At 34.6% G+C, this 18,308-nt stretch overlaps 2 protein-coding genes across 2 annotated transcripts in view; both read left to right on the forward strand.

Moving 5' to 3' along the window:
• The first annotated feature begins 262 nt into the window (after window positions 1-262).
• Window positions 263-18,308, forward strand: part of Miox (Myo-inositol oxygenase) — an 80,271-nt gene continuing 62,225 nt past the window's right edge. Inside the window, exon 1 of the mRNA XM_066399416.1 lies at window positions 263-272. The gene's annotated coding sequence lies outside the window, so the exon portion shown is untranslated. The remainder of the gene's footprint in view (window positions 273-18,308) is intronic.
• Window positions 2,617-18,308, forward strand: part of LOC136415046 (serine/threonine-protein kinase Nek2-like) — a 48,081-nt gene continuing 32,389 nt past the window's right edge. Inside the window, exon 1 of the mRNA XM_066399412.1 lies at window positions 2,617-2,636. The gene's annotated coding sequence lies outside the window, so the exon portion shown is untranslated. The remainder of the gene's footprint in view (window positions 2,637-18,308) is intronic.

Below are 18,308 nucleotides of genomic sequence, written 5' to 3' on the forward strand. Positions count from 1 at the left end.
TGTATTGTTTAATATTGCCAAATAGCTTTAAACGGCTTTAGAATACTCATAGAGGCATAAATTATTTGAAATCACGATTTACTTGCATAAGAGATCGTAATAAAAACAGTAGGTATTTTAATGCATTATTTCGCGTGTAAACTACAACTTATTAATTAATTACGAAATATGTATTAAAAAGAGGAATCAGCCATTTTGCAATAAGCGAATAACTTACATTAACACTAAGAATTACTTAGATAAACCAAAATTTGGAAGCTAAGTGGTTGTCTGAGGTTTCTGTTGAGGTTTGTGTGTGTTTTCTTCCTTTTTAAAGAACTAAACTCGGAATGATTTATGTAAAAACTTTTAAACATGCAATTTGAGACGCCAATTTAACGAATATCACGCGGGAAACAAAATTGGACAATTGCGTAGAACTTCCAGCGTCAGCTAAAGTTTTCCAAACAAATGCCAACCAATAATCACCATGAAGATCATTCTGCAGCCATAGCTCATGCGTCATACGCGAAATCGACGTAAAGTAAGTATCAAATGTAGTCTTTGTAGAAAATGTTTTCGACCAGTTTTAGTTTTATAAAACGGTATTGGGTTTAGAGCAGGTAATAACTCGACCGGTAGCATTAAGGGTTAGTGATTCAATTGCACACTATTCTTAGTTAATTAAAATATATGCACTTCCTTTGATTTTACGTTTCTTTAATAATGTTCCTTTTATTCCTAACGTTCCTAAATATGGTTCCTCGGTAAGAATGTAGGCATTTAATTTTTTCGATATTATTTAAATTTTTTCGATATATTTAAATAATTGTGAATAAACTAGAAAGGTAAAAACTTTCCAATCTGTGAAACGTAGAAACATAGAGTTCAAACTTAAGAACATATTTGGGAGTGACAGGGTAATTTGAACATTCTGAAAGAACAAGAGTTTCAGTCTCAGACAGGTTTTTCTTGGGAAAATTTATTACTGTCTTTGCAGCTACATTGGGATTATTATTATTCAAAATTCAAGAGATTTAATTAAGCTTTTTTGAACTAAGAAAGGTAATGTTCCAATTATAATGGGATGTACTATTTATTCACTTCGGTGTTAGATTGGCAGTGAAAGCTAAGTCGACGTGACAACAGCGCTATCCACCGTAGAGCGTTATTTATATTATGTTTTTATATATGTATGAGGGCAGACAGGGACACTTTAGCTAGCACCACTTGTCTCAAACGGACTCGTTTCTCGCTTTGTCTGGTTATTCACACAAATTATCTGTTTTTCGCAATATTTTTTTACCATATATGTACACTCCCGAACATAAAATTAAGGTCGCTTGAAAAATTCCTCAAAGCTTGTAGAAACAAATTCGAGAAGACACTTTTCCAGCTCAGGATGGCTTCTCTTCGAAATCTAAAACGATCTTACAATTAAACAATAATTACATGTGCTTCGGCGGTATGAAGGGACTGAGCTGCTCACTCGAAGACCCGGATCAGGATAAACAAAGGCTAGAATATCTAGAGATGACTGCTTTTTCGTGTCTATTGCTTTGAGGAATCGAACGGCAGTTTTCCTTCAAATTCATATGCAAAAGGTGAGAAATGTAAACAAAAGCGATGGATTGTTAGGAGGCAACTTCATGCTACTAAAGGATCCTCTAACTAGAGCTACAAGACCTTTTGCACGAGGACACTTGGCTTAGACAGTAGAGGATTAGAGTCGCGTATTATTTTCCAATGAATCTCGATATTGTCTTACGGACTCAGACAAACATGTGACAGTGTGGCGACGACTAGGCGACGAATATGCCCAAGCGTATATTGCTGGACGGCTTCGATTTGGTGGAAGCTCAATTATGGCCGGGAAGAAATATCTTTTGAAGATTGTGCGGAGTTAGTTTTCATCCAAAATGGGGCTCTGAATGTGTTATCAGCAGAGGTTCTAGAAGACCATGTTGTACTATTCACGGTTATTCTTGAAGAGAACGTAACCTTTATGCATGATATTGTACGGCCTCACACTGCTCGCATTGTTATCGCTTTTTTTGACGATCACATGATTTGTCTAACCTGTTCGAAGTCCCGATTTGAATCCAATAGAGCATGTTTGGGATGAGATAAAGAGACGCTTACCGAGACACGTATACCGGCTCCTCGAGATTCCACACAGCTTTGCGAAATGCTGGTGCAGGAATGGAGCAACCTTCCGTATAAAGTTAATAGATTATGTTACAAGTGAGTAAAATTTGAATAAACTATAAACTATTAAATTAATTGCAAATTAGGAGTTGACTCTAATTTTATGCTTGGTAATGTATATTATTGTTCGATACCAATAAACTTCAACTGTAGTTAGGGAGATTATTGGTGATATGTTGCATAACCCGTGTCTTTGAAATCACGAAATTAAAGTAATCCAAACGCGAATATCTTATCCATAGTTAGTTCGACGTGCCATTTTATAAATTCCTGAAATCCGGTAATGTCCTGGAAACATTAGATTTGTGGTCACTTCGAGCCGGAATCACAGCGCTTATTGGTCACTTCTGCCGGGTAGTGTTGGATTGGATTAGAACCTATGGAATATGGAACAATGTCGTCCACGAATTGAATGTGTAGCCCCAATAAAAGCAAGAAACTAAACCCCGGTGAGTCAGTTTTTTTTATCACGATTTTACCTTTAAAATTCTGCCTAACGTGATAATTCCCATTTCCTGCATTGAAGTAGTCAATTTTGCTGCACGAAATTAACGCAATTTAGTTATTTATTGTTTTCGATTTGAACGTATCTGAAGGGGCAATCAGTGAGCTTTAATTTGAGAATGTTTAGCAGCAAAACTCGTATTTCTGAATCTTTGTGAATGTATTTGTTTATTGAACGTTACGGTATCGATATTAGCTGGAAATGCCTTTGAACGGTATAAAAGAAATATCCCCGAATAGATCGAGTATGGAACCCTGCTGAATGGAGTCTCTAAACGGTAGTAATTTATTCTGAAGACTTTGGCATATTCGCAGAGTGCTAAATGAACATTTGTCTCATTTTAAACAGTACCTGCTTCGGAATATACTAGATAATAAAGAAACCTTTCAATGCGAAATTCGCCTCAAGAGTATAAAGAACTTCAGTGAATTTGACAAAATTCAAACTCTTTTTCCTTCATTTTTTGTCAAAAATACTTTTAACTTGTTAGTGCAAAACAGAATCGATTTAAGGGAAACGGGAAAATTGTCTTATTTGAAATTATGCTGTAAGGGCGATGCACTGAAACTCGTGAATTCTCTTGACATAATGTCCGATAATTCAACTCATCATAATAACTCAATCGCTTTAAAGTTGCTGCAGAAACGATGCGAAAATGAAAAGGGAGTGGTTGATTTTCACGTGAAAAATGTACTTTTCAATTTACCAAACGCGACTAAGGAATTAGCTGTAAATATTAAGAATCTTATTGATGCCGTTAAATAACATAAAGCAGCATTAGAAAAGTTTAAATTGCTTACAGATACGTGTAATGCCTTGTTAAGCCCGATGATAATAAGCAAACTTGACTGTACTAATCGTGAGTGGGAATGAAAGCAGTGTAACACTAAGTCGTCCATCATTGACCAGTGGGTTCAATTTTTGAACTAATGAGTGTTTTGTATTTGAAGCTGTTCGCAATTTCCGAACTTTTCAGTCACATAAGCACGACCAAGACAGAACCGAAAAGAAAGGTCAGGAAAGAAAACAAATGCCATTAGTTTAAAAATTATACTACTATATTCATATTCTTTAATTGGAAAATTTTACAGAAAATGTTATATTTATATCCAGAATAATTTTATCCATCTATGCGTTTATTTCATATAACTATGAATGATATAAAAATACAATATAATGAAATCCGAAAACAGAAACTGTGTAGTAGTTGTTTACGGATGGGACATCTGAAACAGAAATACAGGTGAAATAGTTATAAAAAGTGCGATCAAAAGCATAATACTATGTTAAACTTCGAAAAACGTCCATGAAGTGAACGCATTCCAACTCTTGGTAACGGCGACCATAATCCGTCTTGAATTTACACTAAATCCAAGAAAAATCGCAGATAAATTCACACTGTGGAGAAAATTCTCCAATGTCCCCCGGTAAATTTTTTCCATTCCCTCAGACAAGGAAACATTTCAATATCATCAAAAATAAATTCAGTTCCGGGATAGAGTAGAAGCAATATTCTTTAACGATTTGCCTGTTCTCTCTCAAGATTTACCACGAGCTAAACAGAGGATATTTTCTTATCCCTGAAAGTCTTTTTCTCTAAATACTAGTAGATTTCCGTACTTGAAAAAGTAGAAAATCGTTTAAAAAATGTATATACACGAAAGCCTCTTCTTACCCATTCTAGTAAATTTCCTGCATGAAAAACTAGATAATGGTAGATAACTGATGAATAAAATACTTAAAGTTTATATAGGAATTAAAAAGGAGTCTTCAGATTCCTGAGAAATTTCCTTAATAAAGTTTCAAACATTTCTTATTTGGAAAAATGAGAAAATCTCTAACCATCGATATAGATTGAAAAACATCTATGGGGTGAACGCGTTGAAAACCCTGATAATCACGCCAACAATGCCCCTTCGTTATTTCTACATAAACACGAATCATCGAGTGGTACCTAATCCATGACAGAGCGTAGCTGGTGAATAGTACGGAGAATGTAAATAGTGTACAACATTGGCAACCGACCAGGATACCACATTATCCTTGCGTGTTCTAGATAGAAACATTATTGTTCACTGCAACTATTTTAATCACAAATGAGGAAACAAATTGGCATAAATGCAATGCAACGCTTAATTGCAAAAGCCAATGAAATTTAAAAAGCGAAAACCTTTATAAAATAAAAAATTTAAGTGTCCAAAAAATCAATCTTTCCTTATCAAGTCTCAGTCAAGTTGTCATAAAAATTAATCAACGAATGCACGCGAAGATAAAATGCAGATATAACGAATTTGAAGTCAGATTATGGTTTTTGGTTTTGACAATTCTTATTAAAAATTAACTTTGTTTAAAGTCTCTGGATCAGTGCTTCAGATTTCAAAAAAATGTTAATTTAACGGACGAACAATTTAATGAACCAAAGCAAATTGATATTTTATTAGGTGTAGACATATTTTATAATTTGTTAGGTTCGGACAGACTGAAATTAAAAACTCCTGTCCCAAATTATGGTATACATTTCTTTAAAATTCTTCGATTATTGAAGTTTAATAAACTTAACGGGTTTTAATTATTCCATCTTGAAAAACAATGCTATACCTAATATTTAAATAGTAGGATGCTCTAAAGAAATTTTGACAATTTGCCATAATTACTTTAAAAAAAGTGTAAAAGACATAAAATCAAAACCACACCGGTTAAGAAACAAATATGGGAAATACGAAAATTCAAAATATTTCTATATATGTTAGAAAAGACCGAAAAACTAAGCAACTGACTTATAACCATCGTAATAGAATTTTACACTTCTTACTGTAGTATAAAGTAGGGAACAAACTGAGCCGCGGTACTATTAACGAAGCTGCACCAGAATTCGACGTTACTCGATTAAGTGTGTCCCGTATTTGGCAAAAGGCTAAAGAGCAATATGATAATAGATCTTCTTGTGCAGATGTTTCGTCTAAAAAAAAAGAAAAATGTGGTCGAAAATGCAAAAATTACTCAGAAAATTTGGACAAGATCGGGAATATCCCGTTCAATCTTCGCAGTACAATCCGTAGTTTAACTTTTTTATCAAACATTCCAAGATCAATTATTTTTCGCATCTTTAAAGAAGGCACACAGTTGAAATAAATAACATCAACAGTAAAATCATTGCTAACAGAACAAAACAAATTAGCTCGAATAAAATTTTGCTTATCAAAGGTGAAGCCAAATGGATTTTTGAAGATATGTATGATTATGTACATATTGATGAAAAATGGTTTTACCTGACTCAAAGTAAACGATCTTATTATGTCTTGTTTGATGAGCAAGAACCTCAGAGATCTTGTAAAAGTAAGCGTTTTATTACCAAAGTTATGTACACGGCTGCAATGGTCAGACAGCGTTTTGATTATGCTAAAAAACAGTATCTTGACAGAAAGATCGGAATTTGATCCTTTGTTTATCAAGAGCCGATCAAACGAAACAGCAAGAACCAAAAAAAAAAGGATCCTTAGTAACTAAACATATTAGATCTAAGTTTCCAATGGAACATAAACTAAAACCCGTATATATTCAACAAGACAATGCCAAACCACATGTACGTGATAATGATGAAGTTCTACTGACTAAAGAATCAAAAGATGGATGGAATATTCAGTTCCAATCACAGCTACCAAATAGTCCAGACTTAAATGTTTTGGATCTTGGGTTCTTCAATTCGATTCAATCGCTCTAGCTTCAAGAATCTCCAAAAACTATCGACGAATTAATCGAATGTATGCAAAATGCTTTCCATGCGTGAAGTACAGACGAATTAGATCATGTTTTCTTGACTCTTCAAAAGTGTATGGAGTCTACTTTGATAGCTAGAGGGGACAATAATTACAAAATTCAACACATGAACAAAAAAAAACTTCGCCGTGAAGGACGCTTACCAGTGTCAATAATGTGTAATGAAGAGGCTCTTTCCATAGCTCGAAATTTCGAATAACCTAATAAGTGGACCTATTTTATGTAAATTACATACTTTTAAAAGATAATTAGTAATGTAAAAAAATATGAATTCATTTGTTTTGTATACCATAATTTGGGACAGAGGGAGTAATAAATTGCCGATGCACTGTACTTAAATGTGAATATATAAATATATAATTTCCAGAAGATATATCTGCAGGGACCTTGAAACATGAATTTGGGTCTGTCCATAAATTACAAATATCTATTACGTTTAACGTAATATTAAATATTGCTAAAAAACTTGGTTCAATATTAGCTTAGTCATAATTTCACTTTTCTGGTTGTCTGAAAAACCTGACGAGACAGAGTTCGTGGCCTGAGCTCTGGGAGCAAAAAATTTAGATATTCCCGTCGTGTTTGTTCGGAACGTTTCTGGGCCCATTTAAATAAACTTAAACCCCCGTAACATTTACGATCCAATAAAACACAAAAAGAATGTAAAAAAGATAAAGCAGATTATGCTAATTCGTGTCGTTGATATTGTTGAGAGCAATTTTTCTTATTCATTCACGTGTTTACTGGATTGCTCGGTTGACTGAGGGTAGATAGTCGACGTTTGCACACCGAAATAGAAAATTCCCCAATGACTAATTTAAATAATTCCTCTTATTCTCAAAGGCTTTCAGTTTAATTTAAACAAGACTGAACCTCGCCGTGATGTTTACGATCCAATAAAGCACTCAAAGAACATGGAAAGAAATAAAACAACACAATTTATACTAATTTACTTTCAACGTAAATTTTATCCCCGAATTCTGTTTGGACCCGGTTCCTCAGTCTTATCGGGGCTTTTAATTATTAATCTTGTCTCGAATGCGGGGATCTTTCTGTAAATTAAGGTAATTAATCTATTTTTCTTACCAAATATTAGGAATGATTCTCTTCATAAAGTTGAAATAGACGGTGTGGTGGCTTCGCGCAGAAGGCGGGTTTCCAGATTTAATTAGTTTTCTGGAGTGTTAGCGGCTTTAATTAAACCTTCTGCCCGTGCTTGGTAACTCTCAAGAAGGTATGAAGGTGCGATTAATTTATTTTTCAGAGTACTTTTCTATTACTTTTTTATATTATAATGTAAATGCTTAATTATATTATATATTGGGTATAGTATAGCCACCATGGCAATAGTAATTAGAAATATTTTAACTTTATTTACTTTATTGAGTTACTGCACCAATACTCGGCAACTCGGCACAAAATCATACATTTTCTTCTTCCTAAATCCATATTCCATGGTATGATATAATTAAGGTATAAAACGAATCATAACACAGCAATGAAAATTTCAACAAAAGTTAATAACTGGACAATTGCTTTCGTTTTAAAGACTTTCCAATTTCGTATTTGCTTAACCCGATGGGTCACCGAGGACGAGTAACCTCAACAGCAAACCTTACGTTCTCCTTAAATTGGATTAAACTTGTTCTGTTTGCTTCTTTTATTGTTGTTCTTGTTTTATTAGATCGTAACTATCTGAGAGGTCTAACCCTCTTTAAATGAAATTAAGGGTAAACCCAACAAAGGGATTTAAAAAGGTTACAGGGGCATTGATTTCGCTTAAATTTGCTTCAGGTTTACGTAGATTAGCACTGCGCTGTGGTGTTGCTTTACAATTTGATTCAAATTTCCAGGAATTTCAATCTTCAATTAATTATTAGCACACTCCGTTCCTTCATAACTCTCTAAACTATATATTGTTTTGGCGATTTCAATGTAACTGGAAAATATTGGCTTATAGATCTTTTGAGATAATATAATATATAAATATAAATAATGTTTTACGCAGCAAAATAACAGATTTTTTTTAGAAATGTTCAAGTTTTATTGTACCTTCATAACATGACATTACAATTTAATATATCATCTCACTAAATTTCCAGAAAGAATCCAATTTGATATTTAACCTTCCTTACATGGTCATATATCAAGTTGAACTCTTCCTGGTTTTCTAAAGAAAGCAATGAAACTTGCTGCTAATGTTTTAACTTGAAGGCAAGTCCCTAAAGAGCAACGGGAATATTGACCATGTCGCACATATTAAATTTTAAGTTTAATTAAAATTTAAAAGAAAAATAAAACTTTAAAAAAACTTTTAAAAATGTCATTATAGTTACATTATTTCCACTGAAACACCGAAAAAGTCGTAAATGCAGTAGACCTTCAAGAGTCTAAATAAATGCAATTTTCTGTCTTTATCATATCTAATTCATACTGGTTTGTTGAAGAATTTCAACTATCTTCTTTTTGAGTGCTCAATGGAAAGACAACAAGAAAGCGATAGTACCAAAATCTACTTTAATTTAGAGAAGAAGAATGGCACTAGACAAAGGGATCTAAGATATTGTTGATGTTAACGATTGCAAATTACTAATAATTAAAACCTTAATGAGTCAAATGAGGAGAGAGTGGATTTACGCCAATTGCCATCGAGCTGTATCTTTTTGTATTTTTTGCATGTATAAATTTTTGCGTAGATAGTGCTTAGGTCATTTACATCGTTTTTTTTTCCTTGACCGACTTAACTTTAGCTGCAATTTCCGCCATTTACAAGAACATTATTTTATGATTATTACGTTATTTATCTAATATTCCAATATTTTCAAAATTTATAAGATGACCAACATCAGCATGATACTGATCATGCACTAGTAGTCTCCATCAATCTACAATCACTGTTCCCTTGTCTCTCAGAGACTTGGATTCAAGTGAAAACAATAGCAATAAATTCCATTGTATACTTCCATAGCTCAAATTCTTATGGTTATGATTTCGTCACTCTGAAGAAGATAATAAACATTAGAGAGTGCCTGATAACTTAAATCTCGATTCAAATACATTAATCCCGTCGTAGTTCCAGCGCCGAATCGATACAGTTCGATCATAAACGTTTTTTTGACTGATTCGTCATATTCGTTTATGCACACTCATTCTTAGCTATAAGGGCTTATTTCTTCTCCGATTTCCTTCCGCCTGTTATTTTTATAATTAATATCTGTATGTATATTTGGTATGCAAGAGATTACATAAAATATTATGTTTCCTAACACATTTTTATCAATCTCTCGTCATTCATTTTGCTTTTATTCACTTACTAGTAGATACTCTCGTCCAGTGCGCTTCAGGCAAAACTGAATAATTACTGAGAATATTAATTAACAGGACCTGAGACTGATCGAAGCCCGTCGACTTGAAACTCTTCGGCGTATGATAAATATAAGCACTGCTATCACATTTTAATTAAAGGATTTTTTTATGACGGATAGTTCGGTTCTATGATGAGACTGATGTATTTGAATCGACTTTAAGAGTTTTTCGTCTTACCGTCTAAGACTGAAAATCCAAGAACTTCTAGTCTGTGGAAAAAGTTTAAGGCATTTAAATTTTTTTTATATTAACGGCAAACTTAGTAATGAGAGTTTCCAAGTTGATGGTTTACCTTACAAAATTACACACAGTTTCAAGCAAGTTTGTAATGAAAGCGATAAAATTTAAAAAAGAGTTTTGAACTTGATAAAACCTCATAGAATTACAAACAATTTGACGCTTTCTCGTTTGGTATGTTAACCAAAGATGGGAATATGGTTCATTTTCAAAGCTTCTTAATTATGTTACCTGTTCATATGTTAATTTTACCTCTTAAATCTTCCTAAAAAAACAGTCGGTTTATGGAATTATTTATAGGCTTATTTACAGTTCTGTATTTACTAATATACTTTTCGATAGGAAATTATCAGATTCATTTCCACTTGAATCATCACGACTTTCAATTAGAATCCAAATTAATTTTTCCTTAGGAACCGGCAGTAATTCGCATTACCACTAAATTGACAAATTTGTCAAAAATTCCTGGAAAATTGATTATTAATCTTTTCCCCTATTACTCCGGATATGTCCCAGGATTCCAATTAAAACGACTGATATTCCGGGACTTTAATTTCAATCTGCGAAACTGTATTTACTTAGCTGAGGCTGAGCCCCCTAGAAAATTCTATTAGATGTCATATTTAGCAACGCCACTGAGAAACACACAGGACTTCGTTAAACTTGAGGTTTATTCCTAGCAATAACCATCCAGTGTCTGCGCGGAGTTAAACAAGCCATTGAGTACACATGAAGTTGCTGGAAAAGAAAGTTTTCTGGAGCGACAAAGAAGAGCCCCCATATCGTTACTTTTTACGCATTCTTACTAATGAGATTAGGAAATGAAGTCGCTGAGGAGTAACGGTTCCATTTCGCGGCCCGCATATGGCGAACGACGACCCCTTAAAGGCCCGGAGAACCCTGAAAGCTTCTTTGTTTTGGGGTTTTAATTTGAATTAGGAGGGGTCAAATGGAGATTGTTAATTGAGGACGCGCTTAAATGGTAAAAGAGGAAACTTTGCTTAAATGATTATTTTCATAAAAAAAGTTGATAATTTCCTTCTAAAAGCACAGGATTTTCTCAGGTTTCAAAGAAAATTTTACTCTTCTTTGACATTAGCTGAAAATAACTTTGTTCATAGGTATTTACTGATCCTAATTTCTAGATGATTCTTTCCTAGAATTACGATTTTGATTTTTACATTCTTTTTTCTACAAATTTTTAATATTAATTTCAACTGTGAAATTTCAAGAAATTACCCGGGTCTGGATTGCCCATATCTGTTTTCTATAATTTTTCAAACTTCATCCAGATATTTTTTCTCAAAAAATATTGCGATTTAGAAAGAAATGTCTTATCATTTCTAGTAAGCCACTGACCGTTTCTTTCCGAAAATATGAAAATGAAATATTTAATTAATAAAAAAATAGCATGCATTCCTCCTTTTTTGGCCCTAAACTTCTAAAATGAGTGGCGAAGTGAGGAAGCTAAAGTGGTGTCCGATCCCATGGAAAGTATCGTGACCTAGGTTCTCGCAATTACTTGATCCATCTAATGGAGTAAACCTAAATGAATATCCAGTTATTTCAAAGAGCTCAAGAATTATAGAATTTTTGTTATAATTTTTAAAATTTAAATCACGCTTTTTCTCGAAGTCTCGGCAACACATCAACATATAAGCTTGGCTGTAATACTTCAGCAGACACCAACAACTTCAACAACAGTCTTGCATACTCTGCTGTTTAATAACTGTGATAGTGTAGAGCTCGTTCCTTTTAAAGGAGAATTTCTATAACTTAATAAAGCTGACTTTGTGTGCACATCTTGTCTCTTAAAAAAAATTTGAAATAGCATTTTTTAATATCCCCACAGTTTTCTCGGTTTAAGATAATATTGAAGATATTTCTTCAACAGATGAAATCAGAAAATTTTTTTTTTTAATCACGGCATTTTTGCTTGCCTGCTTCTGGTTCATTGTACACGTTGCCATCAAGCTGTAATACCTCTCGTGGCCTCAACACGGGTCCCATAATTCCTCAAGTTTCAGAAGCAGAAGGTCTTACTAATTCGTATACCATTGCATGTTTTTAAAATATTTGGTTTTAAAGCACGCAGGAGCTGACACTGATAGAGTATTTTCCTGCAGAGCCAAAATAGTTTCCGTTGACATTGCCGATTTTTGCCTGCATTTAATTGACTTCAAGATAACCCGAACTGACGAGACCCAATAAATTCGAAGCAAATCTCTGGGGTGCTCGAATTAACTAAACGCAGAGCTGGAATGAGGCATACAATCGCAAAAATTCTTAATTTTCTTAGATTTATTTACTAGTAAGTGATTAATATTTTAACTCATAATATACTATATTTTCTTCGATTTTCTTCGACCATGTGCAGAAAATATGTTTACAGTATGTTCTTTTAAACTCTATTGGCATTCTGGTTCCTTACATTCCTCAATTCACGCTGCTTTATTATTTAATTGGGATTGTCCTGAGGGAGATTACCCTGCATTTCCTATGCAAACCAAAGCAATACAGAGCAGAAACCACATACAAGCACGGAGTGTCGCTGGAAGTTGTTTAATCCTTTGATAACCCTAAGCTCTGTTGAGCTTGCGGTCTACGAGAGACGGTCAACTTTGAAACTGGACACGATTATAAACTTAGACGAGAAATTGGCCAATTTGGCGAGCATTTTTGCCAACACGAAAAATACGTTCATGCAACATTAATTTAGCAAATTCTTCGCGTTTAACTTCCCGATCCCCCACGTACCGATATGCCCGATTTTTCTTTGGAAAACAGCCTTGAGAGTGCGATGGGGCACGAACTCTCAGCATCCCCCCATCAAACTTTGAACGATGCCGTGTTTCAAAACTCTCCGGTGAACAAGATATCTCGGCCTGTCCTTTGCGGGAAATCGGGGCCGGCTTTAGTAAAACTTTCATTGGAATCGATACTCCCCGCACACGTATAATGGATATATGTATGTGTACCTACTGCGAGCCCCCCTTCTGTGTTTTACGGCATAAAACACTTCTTGTGTTGCATATAACTTAGGGAATTTATTGCCCAATGTCTCGAAAGTGCAGTGCGGACGGCTGAATATTTTATCGTTTGGATGCAATATTAGAATAATTTATTGAGGAGAAGTGTTCTGACGGTTTTCTGCATGTGTTGTCGTCACTTGGTCCACTGGGTATTAAAGGGTAATCGTGAAAGCTGCTTAAGGGAAAGATGTAGATACCGGGGTATCGAAACTTTGGCTAAGGGTAAGTATACCTGGAAAGATAACGTTTTAATGCCTTAATATGGTACTCAAAAATAATTTCGGGGAAGTTTCACGTTTCAAAAGTAATAATGTTTCATCTATTTTTGAATGTTACACGTCAACGCATTTCTCTTTTTCCAATACGCAAAAGGAAAACTTTAAAATATACAGCCGTAGGGATATTTAAGACTTTCTCAATAACCGAAAGTGTAGAAACTTCAAGAAACATATTTTCTTTATAGGGCGGATGAAAGAATATCGCTGGAAACTCATAGGCCATTTATTTTGATTTTCTCAATAGCCAGAGCAGGAATTTTCATCGCTTTGTAGTCTTTCCTTTGTAGAGGGAATTTGCAATCCAAACAACTATTCCAGTAAGCCTTAACTCTATAACGTAACGTTAGCGGGAATTCTTTGGAATTAGATTGTAGGAGATTTAGACAATCTTCGTTATAACGAAAGGCCTCAAACGCAAAAACTTCCTTTGTTAGAACGCTAATAACAGGGCGATACGCTCGTTATATTTCAGGCTGGTTTAAAGTTAATTTGTTAAATACACCGAAAGCAGCCAGTAAAAGATTACGAGAGACCCTTAAAGGGCATTACGAAACAACTGGGAAACTTCCAAGACGCCTTTCTTCGGAACAAGAGGAACACTTTATAATTCGAGCACAATAGGCTGAAGCGACAATCCGGCAAAAACAGCCTTTGCCAAAGGTCTTGATAATAATATGCCTGGATTAGTGCATTTGACGTCTATTAGTTTAGAGTACTCAACAGCTTCTCTTGAAACACACAAAATGGAAACATTTTGGTCTCTTCAAAAAACAGTAAAAAGTTCATTTCCTCTAGTAACATCGAACATGAATTGTTCAAGCTTACTTTCGAATGTTATTTCAAAGGACTTCTATTTGCTTGGTAGAGAAAGGATGTTATTGTAAATTTTCTATAATGGGAACGAAGAATTGGGAAAGCATTCGTTTAACGTTTGAGACATACCATAAAGAAATCTATCCATAAACTATTTATTTCGTTTATAGTTTAATGCAACTTCTATGCTGACCAGAAATAAAATACAACTTGCAAGATCCAAGGACTAAGCTAAAAACTTGCAGCCGCTTTTATAAGAACGTGTTTAACGTATAACGTATAAGTTAAACGTTATATAAGTTATATAAAAGTTATATAAGTTAACGTATAAGAACGCATTTAAATTACCTTGGTATGTTCCGGAAAACTAGATTAGTCAATACAGTATTCAATAGGAATAGAAAATCTCCACTACAACATCACTTTTGTCATCAAATTCTCTCATGAAAATGTAGTGATATCTCATGATTTGATTGTCCATATATTTTCTCTTCCAAAGCTCCCTTATAGAGCTTTGTGAGTAATCTTGGCAATAAATTTATCCTCCAATTTAGTGCAGGTTAGATTATACCCGGACACCTTGAGTACTTTGATTGAAGAAACTGGATCCATCCTGACAAATTACTTGTTTACCATCATCAATGCTACTTAGCTTTTCAGGCATATCCGTAGATTCCAAAAGTATTAGATTAGTAAGGGTTGGAAGTTTTTTGGTGGTATACAGTGGCTACCAAAAAAAGTAATAGTTTCGTAGTAGTTCCACGATTTATCCCACAAAGACATCATGAAGACTCGGGTTCGTTAGCAAAATTGTACTAACATTTAATCACTACAAGTACTGATTATAACCGCAAACAAGGGAATTTCAATTTTGCCGAATGTGTTTAATTCTTTGAAATTGTTCAAAGCAAAACAGGCGGAAAAATAATTCGAATCTCTTTAACTCTCCGCCGCGTTGCAAAAAAGTTTAAATTATTTTAACTTTGTGGTGAATTTATTTATTATTGCCTTTTTTGTTGAGGTTTTCTTTGTCTAAGCTCTGAGCTACATATGTTAGAGCGTGTAAATATAAATTTCAGTAAATGTAAGCTTCAATTTGAATTAAAAGATAGAGGGCAGTGAGAACTAGAGAAATAAAAAATTAAGAGATAAGTTCTTGTTTAATATGAAATTTCGTTATTTTGGTGGAACTAATAATAACAGCACTTCAAATTTCTCATACTTCATAATCCTTCATTCTAGGTATTTACTTAAAGTATTTTTTGGTATCTTGCAATCACAGTTCTGCCGATAAATTATAAAATACTACCTACATGCTTCTAACCCACCAGCACCTTTTTTACAGACCCTAGATTTGTTCCTTTTTCCATATTTAGGTAGGATTTAAGGTAAAGAGGAGCGCGTAAGGTAACTTTTTCTCATTTCCATAGGGGAATCTGTAAATAACAAATAACTACTGCTCTCCAAAAATTGAATAGAAAATAAAGGAATTTTTTTAAAACATACTTGACCATAATCCTGCTACAATGAATGAATGTCACTGCTTATTGCGGATATTTGCTTTAATGAGTACAAGTTCTGTGTTTAATGCGAATTCTGATCGCGTGGTATATTCGCTTTTCCCAATTGGCGGTTATGAGCATGAGACATTAGAGTGACAATTTATTTACGAATTTGTAGAACCAACAGACTTCATAAGGAAATTCACAAATTAATTCGCAAATTAATTAATAAAGAAACTGACAGCGTAATAGTGGTTTTGCAACTTAGTAACTACTTCAGCTACAGTATAATGAATTAGTTATAGTCTTTGTGATGTAAATAGTAGTAAGTTTCACCAGTTGACATTAATTAAAAAGATAAGTGAGTGGTTCTAATGAATTATATTTCCTGAAGAACTTCTCCAAGCTATACCTAAAAACCTCTAGCGTATTATATAGATTTAATTCACAGAAACGAGTTCCAGAACCTAAGAACTTATTAAAATCATTTTAACTGAGAAATATAACGTAACACTTGTTTCACTGCTATCAGATGATATACGAGTACACTCTGTATAATGTGCATCACATAACATTTCGTCACTTCTATGAAAGAGTCGCCACCTGGAAGTTAATTCTGAAAATTAGGAACTGATCGATACGAGTTTCAGTTCTTCAGCATTTGCAGATTCCATTTCGATGTTTTCTACGTCTAGTTAGGTCTAAACGACAAAGGTGTCAAACCCATTTTATTTGTTCTTGTACAAATCAAGTAGATTTAAATTAAAATTATTTTCCCGAAAGTTCCAATATTTAACTTTAATAACACAATTTAACTCGATCGGACCTATGTTGTCTAGATCTGTGTGGTATTCAACTTCGGGAGATGCCGAAGAAATCAATTCTTTCATGCCCATATAAATAATGGGCAGTGACAAAAGCCGAATTAGATATATTAGGTCGTGTAGTATGAAATGAGTAGAATTGAATTGAAACTTTAGTCATTTTTTTTTCATATGAAATGTTTTTACTGTCAATCGAAATATGCACCACCATTATCAATACACTTCTGCCATTTAACGGGAAGTTCATTGATTCCCCTGCAGTAAAAGCCTGCAGGCCGGGAGTCGATAAACTCTTGGAAGGCAGCTTTGACAGCCTCGTCGGAGTTGAATGTTTTCCCTACCAAGAAGTTATCCAAATTTTGAAAGAAGTGGTAATCAGTGGGTGCTAAGTCGGGTGAATACGGTGGATGACGAAGAGTTTCCAATTCCAACTCCTGTAGCTTGGCCAAGGTGACTTGTGCGGTGTGTGGCCGAGCGTTGTCATGCAACAATAGCGGTGCACTTCGATTGACTAATCTTGGCTGCTTAACCGTCAGTTGCCTCATCATTTCGGTCAGTTATCGGCAGTAGACATCAGCCGTAATCGATTCACCAGGTTTCATGAAGCTGCGATGGATGACACCTGCGTTGGACCACCAAACGGACACCATAAGCTTCTTTTGATGAAGATTTTTTTTCGCACAATGTTTTGGTGGTTCATCTTGATCCAACCACTGCGATGAACGTCTGGTATTGTCATATAGGATCCATTTCTCATCACAAGTAACAATCCGATTCAAAAATGGATCGTTATTATACCGGCACAACAAAGAAGCACAAGCTTCGAGACGTTGTTCTTTCTGTATGTCGCTCAACTCATGCGGTACCCACTTGTCCAGCTTTTTCACCTTACCAATTTCAACCAAATGAGTCAGTATTGTTTTTTTGGTTACACTGAATATTAACGATAATTCGCTTGCACTTTGACGTGGATTCGCTTCCACGACGACTTTCAGATAATCGTTATCCACTTGAGTTTCAGGTCGTCCACGTGGTTCATTTGTTCAGGTTAGTTCAGGTCAAAATTGCCAGAACGAAATTTCATGAACCAACGAGATACTGTTTGCTGTGAAGTGACTTCAGTACCAAACACATCATTAATATTGCGAGCCGTCTGAGCTGTTGTGGTTCCACGGTGGAACTCATATTTCATTAACACACGAATTTCACTATTTTGCATGGCTGCACAAAAATTTTTATAAAAATAAAAGTTTTCAATAATTTTTAACACTTTAAACTCTGATCGAAAGAGGAAGAATGTGCCTTTTCCACATAAAAAAGTCAAGTGCAAATATAGATTTAGAGTGAAGTTATTCGCAGTTGAATGTGGCATTTCGAGAATCTACTCATTTCATACTACACGACCTAATATTACCGAGACTAAAAATCTGTGGTTCATCACTCGAGAGATCATCCGCTCTGTAAACCTGCACCGATAAGTAACACTGTCACGCAAGTCTCACTAGGCGGGTAATAGTAGTGAATGGACCGAAAGGGGTCGTTGGCCTTTAAAAGGGAAACAACCCCCTAAAAATTCTTTTGGTCCTCAGCTCTTTCAAGGTAAAATACAACCAACATCACCCTTAGTATTAGACATACCAAGCTGTGATAATTAGTGTATATCCTAATCTTGTGTAAATAAAGTGGTTGAGTAGGAAAAATACGTATTTAATCTACTGGATCAGTTTCTTTGTCGGGTTGAATACTGATGCTTCCTGCATGTCTACCGGGAACTATAACGCAAAACG

This window comes from Euwallacea similis, chromosome 19, assembly GCF_039881205.1.
Source record: "Euwallacea similis isolate ESF13 chromosome 19, ESF131.1, whole genome shotgun sequence".
Taxonomy (NCBI): domain Eukaryota; kingdom Metazoa; phylum Arthropoda; class Insecta; order Coleoptera; family Curculionidae; genus Euwallacea; species Euwallacea similis.